General features: G+C 37.2%; 1 non-coding gene across 1 annotated transcript; it reads left to right on the forward strand.

Annotated features, from left to right (window-relative positions):
* The first annotated feature begins 11,119 nt into the window (after positions 1-11,119).
* LOC128032876 (small nucleolar RNA R71) lies at positions 11,120-11,226 on the forward strand. The gene has a single exon (XR_008189217.1). It is a non-coding gene; the product is annotated as a small nucleolar RNA R71 (small nucleolar RNA).
* The last annotated feature ends 869 nt before the right edge of the window (positions 11,227-12,095 follow it).

Genomic DNA, 12,095 nt, shown 5'->3' on the forward strand with positions numbered 1-12,095 from the left:
GTGTGTTATACTTTAAGATGATTTAGCAACTATGTTTTGGTCATATATGAACTTTGCTTAATGTGGTATTGGTATTTGATGGTGATCTTGTGAAAATTTTTGTAGTAAGAGAATGGTGGCATAAACGGTGATGAATGTTTGTTTGTAAATGCTTAAATTGAGGTGCCAATTGTAGCATACTGGTTAGGCACTTAGGATTATTAAATAAGTGTTGTTTGGGTATGTTTTGATGAGTTTTGAATAGGTTTGAAAGATGGTATAAAGTTTCTTGTGGCTTAAGTGATCATAGGTTAGTTTACTTGTCATGAAAGGTTCTTTTAGGTGCACACAGGCTGCTTCACAACCTAGCACGAGGTTGTGTGCCATACACAGGCATATGGCACAGTCATGTGGTTTGTGTGATTTAGGTATAAATTGGTATACACGGCATTAGTGGGTTACACGGTCAGCCACATAGCCATGTGAAAGTTTGCATAGATTTACAATTTAGTCCAACACGGCCTAGAGACAAGGTTGTGTGACTCAAAATTCCATGGCATCAATTTGTAGTATGGTTTAGGGACACGACTGTGTGGTTCAGCTCCATACGGCCTCAGCCTGTCACATGACTTGACCATACAGCCATGTGACCCCTGTTTTGTGTATTTACCTTAATTTTTTGAAAAGTTTCAAATTTGTACCTATTTTATTAAAAACATTTATAGCTCTTGTATGCTCGATTTAACCCCGATAATGTATGAATAACATGTTTATGATTATGTGTTTGATGATTAACCATCATTATGTGTGGTAACATCTCGTAACCCTAATCTAGTGACAAAGATAGGTAAGCGGTATTACATATGTAACACCCATTTTTGGTGTGTCTCGAGTTTGTGAGTAATTGGGAATAGTTTGTCTGGCGAGATCCTATTCGCCCAATCGATGCTTTTGACGGATAGCTCGGGTGCATAGTTAATGATAGAGTATAAGGGAAGGATTGTTTTTGGAATGTGTGGATATGTACAGAACAAAGGATTGGTAAGTGTATCAAGGATTCTTGGGTAATCAAGGTATCGCCAAAGGTAAGGTATGCCATGTTGGCCTAGTTATTGGGCACGTTACGTTCTAACGAGATGGTTAGGATTTAACGAAGGGATAACTTAAGGATACATAAATATTTTGGATCCTTGTATACGTTTCTCTACAGCTATAAGCCACTAATAAGGTAGTTTTGAAAGTTGGTTACACGTGTGAAGTTCCATTATGAGAATATGGGTTTTATGTTTATTTATGTGAGCTTTATAAGAAATAGGGGAGTTATATTCTACCTTCTATTTGAAACACCAATGTTAACTTGCTTTGGTGCCGATCAAGGATCTTTCTTGTTAAGTCGAAACAACTAATCGGAGTTCATGCAGTGGATTGTTTCATATCTTCGGTAAGTATTATGGACTTGCATGTGGACTTTTGAAAGAGTAAGTTTATTATATGTCTGTAAATGTTAAGATGAGGAAATAAGGTGTTACATGGAGGTTATTTGAGTTTTAAATGATGATAAAAGTTATATGAATGAGTTTCATGGTATCCATATGTCTTGTAAGAAGTGAATTACTAAATTTTCATGTTGGATGTTAGGATCTAGAGATCAAGCTACTGTTCGTGGGTGTCAAGTGAGTCTCTAAATTGACTCATGTGTGTATAATGTTTATTCTAAATTCATCCGTGAAGAACCATATGAAACATGAACTAAGATTAGAAAAAATTGTATGATGAGTATGTTTATATATGAATGTTGGATAAGATTTGCATGTATAGTTTGTAAGAATCTGACAAGTGTAGAGTATGTGATAACAAATCTAGAATCAAAGGTATGCCTGTAAGAACATGTCTAGAATGTGTAAGATGATACGTATGTTAAGTTTGGTGTTAATGTATGAAAGGTTTGTTAAGTGTATATGTGTGTTCACCGCGGTGGAGTCTAAAGGGGTCGTTCAGGACTTTAATCACGATCTCTGAAAGGAAAGCCCATGGCCATGACACCATATAGTGTAAGACCATAACTGGTGGGTTATGGCTTCATATCAAAAGAATTGAAGGAATGTTATTACCTGATGGGGTTTTCTGCGTGACCCAGAACAGTGAGGGGCAAACCTTACGAAATGTGTGTTTAGGCAAATCTCTATCGTAAACACACTAGAAAATGGAAGCCTTTATGGAAATCTATGAAAAGGAAGCCTTTATAACAATCTATGAAATGGAAGCCTTTGTGGCAATCCATGAAATGAAAGTGATGCGAACCCGGTCACATCATGTTACAACGCAACTCGTCGCCATTGAGATGGGCTTAAGCTCGAGGGGCCTAAGTGCAAAATGAAGCTTAATTTTAATTTTTTAATTTTTGTGCATGCCTTAATTAAGCAAGTTTGGGTTGGAAACCATTGCTGGAAAAATTGAACAATCAAAGAAGTCCGATTTAAGTGTTCTATGCAATTTGCTACAAGCTCATTCAGCTCGTTCATAACTCATCCAAGCTCATTGAGCTTAATATTATTCGGTTTTAGCTTGTGCATCAATTTGCTGGAATATCTAACTCATTTTCAGCTCAAATTTAGCTTTACTTAATTTATGCGTTTTTAGCTCACTTAGTTGCTGGAATAAATTTAAATAATATTTAGTTTGCTAATTAACATGTCTAATAATATTTGGCATTAATATGTCTAAGTAATTAAATATGTTTTGATTACTACAGCCATTTAATTTGTCTTAGCTCCTACAGCTATTTAAAATGTCCTAAGTTTGTCCAACTTAAATTGAGCTATTGAAGGTGCCTTAACCGAATTTATTTGGTGCTTAAAGGTGTTTACACAAGCTGATTTCAGCTAGCTCAAGTGCATGAAACGGTATTAAAGAAGACCATGTATTTGGCTTAAGCATTAAGTGGAAATAATTCAGCTGCTGTTTTGAGCTTCTCCAAAAGTCTGTTCGTGGAGTTCAATGGACAAATACACATTCAAATTAGTCCACTCAGCTAACAAAATGATTTCACACCATGGAAGCTTTTTAAATTCGTTGGTTCACACTTGGAGGCTGATTGAATTCAAGTGTTCACACATTTGGGTTGTTCGTGTACTTAAACTGCCATTAATTTGGCTACTGTTTATTTGGCTGCCCAAGTAGGAATTAATGGCTGCTCATAATGTCTTCAGCTAATCAAACATTGAACAAACTCATTTAAGCTAATTAGTGCCAATTATTAGCTGAATTGGAAGACTAAACAACCTGCCCATTGGCGTCACCTATGCGCAAAAGTTTTCAAATGACCATTTGGTTATTTCAACAGCCATTGGAGTTCAATTAAGTGTAATTAAGCTGATTGCTTTAAGTCCATTCGTCTGGAACATATTCAGCCTATAAGTAGATGTTTTGTACACCTTTTGAAGGTTACTTGTTCAATTTTATTCATCTTAACATTTTATGAAATATTTCAGACTTTGTGAGTTTTTAGCTCTTATTGTTCTTGTTGATTTGATCTGACTTATCTAGCATTTCTAGTGGTGTCAACCTATCTCCGTTCTTGAACTTATCACTTTCTAGTGTGGCGTTCACCTATACCGTAGGTTCCTATCTCCCTAGATAGCAAGTCTCGATTCTATCCAGCTTTCTGCCAATCACTTTAAAATGTTTAAGAATCAGGTCCTTAACCTTTGTTACGAGTTCATTCTTGTTTTGAGTTCAAAATACCATCCATCCATCATATTTATTTTGTTTTATCCACTACCTAAATAACTATTTTTATAACTTAGCCAATTTTTTGAATTAAAAATGAGAACTACTTAATTTGACGATCGAGCATTTTAACGACTCAATTACTTCCGTAAGCGAGTTCGTATCAGAAAGCCTTCGTGGTGATTTGTGCAAGGCTTTATGCGTCTTGGGAGCTAGCATGAACCTACAACTTTCAAAAAGTTGGGAATAGATCACATGAAACCTACTATAGTTACATTGCAACTAGCTGATCGATCCTTGGCTCAACCTAAAAGGAAAATCAAAGATATCTTAGTTCTTGTGGATAAATTTATTTTTTTGGCTATTGTATCATACTTGACTGTGAGGTAGACAAGGAGGTTCCCAAAATCTTGGGATGACCATTTTTAGCCACCGAACGAACTCTTATTGATGTTTACAAAGGTTAACTAACCATACGACTTAATGATGAACACGTTACCTTCAATGTTTTTTAATCTATTCAATGCAAAGACAAAGAAGAATGTCATATTGTTGATGTTCTAGATGATCAAATTGAGGAAGAATTCAATGACCAATGCACAATGCTTTCTGAGGAGTTTGCAGTGACATCTACTGATGACTTCTTAGATAATTGTGACAGCATGGTTGAAGCTAATAATATTTAACTTAGACATGAATGGCAGATTGAATCCTTAGACTTAGCAAACAAAACAGCTCTAATTTTTAAGCCATCTATCGACGAATCTCCTAATCCAAAATTGAAACCACTACCTACTCATCTCAAATACATCTTTCTTAGTGATAACAATACTCTCCCAATTATTGTCTCCCCAACACTGGATGTAGTTCAAGAATAGAAATTGGTTCATATTCTTAAACAACATAAGTGAGTTATTGCTTGGAGTATTGCTGATATTTGAGGCATTAGTCCATCTTTTTGCATGCACAAGATAAGTTGGTAGATGAAGGCAAGTAATCAATTGACCAACAAAGAAGATTAAAAGAGAAAATGAAGGAAGTTGTTAAGAAAGAAATTATAAACTGGCTTGATGTGGGAATTATTTACCCTATTTCTAATAGCAATTGGGTAAGTCTAGTGCAATGCTGTCCAAAAAAGAGTGGCATCACTGTTGTTGGCAACGACAAAGATGAATTAATTCCTACACGTGAATCTGTATGGATTATCGCAAGCTTAATGTTGCCACAAGGAAGTACCGTTTCCACTTCCTTTCATTGACCGAATGTTGGAAAGGCTTGCTGGAAGAGCCTATTACTGCTTCTTAGACGCCTACTTTGGGTACAATCAATTTGCTATTGCATTGGAAGATCAAGAGAAAACAACTTTCACTTGTCCCTTTAGCACTTTTGCTTTTTGCTGAATGTCTTTTGGTCTTTGCAATGCACCAGCCACATTTCAAAAATGCATGATGACAATATTCTTAGATATGATTGAATATTCTTTAGAGGTTTTCATGGATGATTTCTCAGTCTATAGGAATGATTTTGATCATTGTGCTGACAATTTGGATAAAGTATTACAGCGATGTCAAGACACACATTTGGTTCTAAATTAGGAAAACTATCATTTCATGGCATCTAAAAGCATTGTCTTAGGCCATTACATCTCTAGTCAAGGCATTGAAGTAGACAAAGCTAAAGTGGAAATCATTGAGAAATTAACTCCATCGATAAATGTGAAAGGTATTCGTATTTTTCTTTGGCATGCGGGGTTTTACCGAAGATTTATTAATGATTTCTTGAAAATTGCAAAGCCCTTATGCTCATTGCTGGAACAGAATCGAAAATTCCTCTTTGACGATGCATGTATGGAGGCATTCATTCAATTAAAGACGCAGCTAGAAAACACACCCATTGTCATTGCACCAGATTGGTCTCAACCTTTTGAAGTTATGTACGATGCAAGTGACTTTGCTGTGGGTGTTGTTCTAGGACAACGCAAGGGAAAAATATTTCTCGCCATCTATTATGCTAGCAAAACTCTTACAGAGGCTCAAATCAATTATAGCACTATAGAGAAAGAATTGTTGGGTATAGTCTTTACTTTCGACAAGTATCGCTCTTATCTTGTCGATGCAAAGATATCTTTTTGCGAAGAAGGATGTAAAACCAAGATTGATACGTTGCAAGAAGTTGACATCGAGATAAAAGACCATAAGGGTTCATAGAATTAAGTTGCACACCATCTATCTCGATTGGAAGTTGGCAGTGAAGATGGAAACATACTTCAAATTGCCGACGCATTCTCAAATGAGAAGTTATTTGCAGTAGATGCAACCCCTTGGTATGCAGATCTAGTTAATTATCTAGTGTGTGGAAAACTCCCGTTGAGTGCCACAAGCCATAAAAAAGAAATATTTCTTCATGAAGTAGTGAAGTATCATTGGAATGAGCAATATTTATTCAAGGTATGCAATGACAATATCATTCAGCATTGTGTTCTGGAAAAGGAGGTGCTTTCAATTCTGAAGCACTGTCATGATGCTCCTTATGGAGGTCATTTTGGTGGCATGAGAACTGCGCTAAGGTTCTCCAATTAGGATTGTACTGGCCTTAATTATTCAAAGACACCCATAATTTTGTGAATCAATGCAATAGGTGTCAGTGAACTGGTTCTACATCCCGACGCAATGAAATGTTCCAGCAGCTAATTATGGAGGTTGAATTGTTCAATGTTTGGGGTATGGATTTCATGGGACCATTTCTAAGTTCATTTGGAAATCTTTATATATTAGTAGCTGTTGACTATGTCTCGAAGTGGGTTGAAGCTATTGTAGTCCCAAAGGATGATGCAAATACAGTGCTTAAATTTTTTCACAAGTATATACTTACACGCTTTATCACACCAAGGGCATTGATTAGTGATCAGGGTACACACTTTCATTGCAACCAAATGGTAGCCGCACTGAAGAGATATGGAGTTAATCATAGAATGGCTACTACTTATCATCCACAAACTAATGGACAAGTCGAAGTATCGAATCAACAAATTAAAAATATTCTTGAGAAGGTTGTGAACCCTTCGAGGAAAGATTGGTCTTCCAGATTGGATGACACTTTATGGGCATTGTGGATAGCATACAAAAATCCATTAGGGATGTCGCCGTATCAATTGGTTTTTCGAAAAGCATGTCACTTGCCAGTTGAACTGGAGCACAAAGCAATTTGGGCAATTAAACAATTGAACATGGACTATGAAGCTAATGGAAAGAAAAGGCTGTTGGATATCACTGAACTAGAGGAGATTAGGCGAAATGCTTATGAAAATGTTTCAATTTACAAAGAAAAGACCAAACGATGGCATGACATGATGGACACCAGTTCAAAGTGAATGGACAGCGGTTGAAACACTATTTTGAGAATATTGATCACAAGCAAGCAGAGACCATTAAATTAGTCGAAAAATCTTAATTCTTATGAAATTTATTCTGTGATTTTCTTTTTATTATATTTTTGTTCAAGTATGTTTTATTTTTTTTCTATTTTTGCAGAATAATTAGGTATCATTATCGACACACTTGGGCTTTATTGTAAACGCAGTTCTTACTATTATACTATCACTTCTGACTCAGGAAAGGGCAGATCAGAAATTTCAAATCCCATTGTTTGATCAAAAGTAACCTAGCCATCTGATCTTTCTGAGTAGGCCCACTTCTCATTGGATGCAATTATTCCTGCCAGCTTTATTTCCCTTCAGAAAAACCACGCCTTTCCATCTTCTTCTTTCACTCACTATAAACCCCTCTTATTTCACTCACATTGTGAAGAAACTTTTTCCTTTGTTGATACGTCTTATCCATTGGCATCAAACCACAAGCTAAATAGTTAGCAATATCAGCAAACCAAGGGGTATTATGGACATGATTTAGCTTCAGGATATATGTTCGTCTGGAAACGTCTCCTGAATTTGTATAAAAGGAGAATTCCCTTCTTGTGGCTCCAATCTGGACAAGTGATCTACTACTCGATTTTCGACTCCCTTTCGACCTTGAATTTCTAGATCGAACTTTTAAAGTAGAAGTACCTATGGGATCAGCCTCGATTTACCATCTTTCTTCGCAAGTGAATACTTAATTGCCGAGTGGTCCGTATAGATAGTCACTTTGGTACCTACCACATAAAATCGAAACTTGTCGAAAGCAAACACAATAGCAAGTAACTATTTTTCTATTACCGTATAATTCAGTTGAGCTCCTGTTAGGGTTCGACCTGTGTAGTAGATGGGATGAAAAACTTTGTTCCTTCGCTGGCCCAAAACAACTCTAAAAGCGAAGTCACTTGCGTCACACATCAATTCGAATGGAAAATCTCAGTCTGGTGTGACGATTATGGGTGTCGTGACTAATCGACTCTTCAAATCGTTGAAGGATTTTAAGCATTCCTCATCAAACTTAAATATAGAGTCCTTCTCCAATAATTTGCATAAGGGTTTAGCAACTTTGGAGAAGTCCTTGATAAATCTTTGATAAAAACTAGCGTGGCCTAAAAAGCTCCTAACACCCTTTACAGATGTTAGAGGTAGGAGTTTCTCAATAATGTCTACCTTTGCTTTGCCTACCTCGATCCCATGTCTCGTTATCCGATGCCCTAGAACAACTCTTTCTCGTACCATAAAATGGCACTTTTCCCAGTTGAGTACGAGATTCGTTTCTTCGCATCGCCTTAGTACCTTATTCAGATTGGCTAAGCAATCATCGTAAGTATCTCTGAATACTGAAAAATCGTCCATAAAAACTTCCAAATTTTTCTCAACCATATCAGTAAAAATAGACATCATACATCTTTGAAATGTAGTAGGTGCATTACATAAACCAAATGGCATGCGTCTAAATGCAAACGTACCGTACGGACAGGTGAATGTTGTTTTGTGTTGATCTTCTGATGCTACTGTAATCTGATTATACCCTGATTATCCATTGAGAAAACAGTATTAATCTCGTCCTGTGAGTCTATCCAGCATCTGGTTCAAGAAAGGCAAAGGAAAGTGATATTTCCTAGTTGCCTTGTTCAGCTTCCGGTAATCGATGTAGATTCTCTATCCCATAACTGTTCTAGTTAGTATCAACTTGTTGTTCTCGTTCTTCACGACCGTGATACCTTTTTTTTTTGGCACACACTAGACTAGGCTTACCCATGAACTATCTGAGATGGGATAGATGATACCCGCATCTAACCACTTGATGATCTCTTTTTTTAGTACGTCCTTCATGATGGGGTTCAGTCACCGTTGTCCATCGATCGTCCATTTTTTTCCTTCTTTCAGGATAATCTTGTACATGCATACAGATGGACTAATACCGTAAATATCGGCTATGGTCCATCTGATGGCCTTCTTGAATTATTTTAGAACTAAGATAAGTTTCTCGTCTTGCTTAGTAATCAATTCTGCTGAAACAATCACGGGCAGAGTAGAAGCGTTACCTAAATAAACGTATTTTAAATAAAAAGGTAATACCTTTAATTCTAATTTAGGTGGCTTCCCGATGGACGCTTTTGGTTGGGAATAATCCCTCTTTTCTAACTCCAAAGCTTCAAAACGGGTTTGCAGATTAAATCCCCTTTGATTAGCTTCAAGCAAAGCTAAGTATTCGTCCTCCTCTTCATCATTTGGAAGATCCGATGTTAAAATTCTTTCCAGTGGGTCCTTAACACAGTTGAGTTGCTTCTCCACTATTAAATCCTCTAAATCGGTCACTCAAGAGTAGCCATCTATTGTGTCAGGAAATCGCATAGACTTAAAAACGTTAAATGTTACCTGATCATCCTGAACACACATAGTGAGATCACCCTTCTACACATCAATAAGGGTCTTTCCAGTTGCTAGCAACGACCTTCCTAGGATGATTGGTACTTCTTTGTCTGCTTCAAAATCTAGAATTACAAAGTCAGCAGGAAAGATAAACTTATCTACACATACCAATACGTCCTCGATTTTTCCTTCTGGATGTGCTAAGGATCGATCTGCTAGTTGAAGCGTAACTGTAGTTGGTCTAACTTCTCTTATCTCCAACTTTCTAAATATTGACATAGGCATCAAGTTGATACTTGCACCTAAGTCACATAATGAATTACCACAATATGTTCCTTCAATGTTGCACGATATGGTAAAAAATCCAGGATCCTTCAAATTTAGGGGTATTTTGTCTTGAAGATATGCACTTCATTCCTTCGTCAGAGCTACCGTCTCAAATTCTCCTAGTCTTCGTTTCTTAGACAAGATATCTTTCATAAACTTGATGTGGTTCGACATTTACTCAAGTGCTTCAACCAATGGGATGTTGATGTGAAGTTGCTTGAGTACGTCAAGGAACTTCTTGAATTGAATCTTCTACTTCTATTTCTAAAGTCTTTGAGGGTAGCGTGGTGGTGGTTTCATTACTGGGACTGATTCTGGTTGATTTGTCTTTGGCAGTAATTCTGCATCTAACGACATTGTTAGTTGATCAGAATTAGCTAGTCCTGAGGTTACTTTGTCAGGTGTTGCAAATTCTTGTTCTGGTGAAACTGGAATTTCAACACTTGGTTGAACTTCTTCTGAATCTTGAGCGACAGCTGGCTCCTTTTCAACTTCGACAATGTTGGGCTCTACTGTCTTTCCGCTCCTCAATGCCAACGCTTTACAATGTTCCTTCCCTAGATTTCTAGGATTCTCCGTGTCACTAGGTAGAGCACCTTGTGCTCAGTTCCTGAGTTCAATAGCAAGCTGGCCCACTTGATTCTCCAAATTCCTTAGAGTGGCATCATTTTTCACCATGTACGCCTTCAATAGATTCTCTAAGCTATATTGGAAGGTTACGCTTGGGTTGGTTTTTGAACTTGTTGGGGGAAATTAGGTAGCTAAGTTGGTCTAGGTTGGGCGTAAGTGTTACTAGTTCCAGCCCCTTGGTTACTCTAGGAAAAATTCGGGTGACTTTGCCACGATGAGTTATAAAAGTTGGATTACAGTCCTTGCCTCCCTCGATTTTGATTTTGGTTACCCATGTAATATATAGATTCGGGGTTCGATGGGCATTCTTCAAACAAATGTCCTTCCCCACAATACACATAAGCTATATTCTCAAATTGGTTAGGTGGTTGGGCTGCAAAACTGTTAGAGCCATTAGTGGTAAGATTCTTAAGCATTGAGGATATTGAAGATACTTGAGATACGAGTGAAGTGAGAGCGTCCACTTCCTGTATTCCAGCGACTCGTCTTCCTGACACTGCTCGATTGGTTGGCTAGTGATAATTGTTGCTGGCAATCGTCTCAATAATTTCGTAACCCTCATTATAAGACTTAGAAAGGAGAGCACCATTAGCAGAGGCATCCACTACCATCCTCGTATGAGCGTTGAGACCATTATAGAATGTCTCAAGTTTAATACAATGTGGGATTCCATGATGAGGGCACTTTCGTAATAACTCTTTGTACCTTTCTCATGCTTCATACAGGGACTCATCATCCATTTGTTGGAAGGCGGTGATCTCATTCCTCAACTTGGCATTCTTGCTCGGCGGGAAATACTTCATGAGTAATATCTCGGCTAAATCTTGCCAGGTATAAATGGAGTTCAGTGGCAATGAGTTCAACCAGGCATGAGCTCTATCTCTTAGCGAATATGGGAACAGCTTCAGTCGTAATGCATCTCGGGTACTCCGACTAACTTGAAAGAATCGCTCACTTCCATAAATAGTCTTAAGTGAAGATGAGGATCTTCAGTAGGCATTCTACTATATTGGCCCACAGTCGATGCATCTAGAACATGACTGGCTTCAGCTTGAATTGTTGTGCGTCGATTTCGGGTCTCTTAATACCTAGATTAAGATCGTTAAATACTGGCACGGCATACTGTCGTAAAGCTCTATCCCTATCATCAGCAATAAGGATAGGATTCTGAGCAAGGTTTGCTCCATTTCCTTGATTCATATTCTTAAAGTTTATCTCTTCGATCCTTCTCTAGTTCGCTTGTCTTTTTCGCTGTCGAAAGGTTCGTTCTATTTTAGGGTCCATAAGGAGTAAGTCGATAATCTGGTCAATACTCATAAATACCTGAAATAATCATAGAAAGATTAAGTAAATATTAAAACAGGAAAATAAGTGAACCAAAATGTAAAAATAGATTCACAAATAATGGCTTTTTTAAAACAGTCCCTGGCAACATCGCCAAAAACTTGGAACGGCAAAAATGTACAAGTGTACACAATCGCAACAAGTAATAAAGTGACAAGTAAATGTCGAGTTATCGTACCCACAGGGACTGTAAAAAAGAATATTTATTAAATTAATGTTAAAACACTTTGGTGATGGAAAATATTTTGGTTTAAAGATGATTAAAAACTAAGGGTTAAAAACTAAAAAAAAAATAAAT

Source organism: Gossypium raimondii, chromosome 9, assembly GCF_025698545.1.
Source record: "Gossypium raimondii isolate GPD5lz chromosome 9, ASM2569854v1, whole genome shotgun sequence".
In the NCBI taxonomy this organism is placed as follows: domain Eukaryota; kingdom Viridiplantae; phylum Streptophyta; class Magnoliopsida; order Malvales; family Malvaceae; genus Gossypium; species Gossypium raimondii.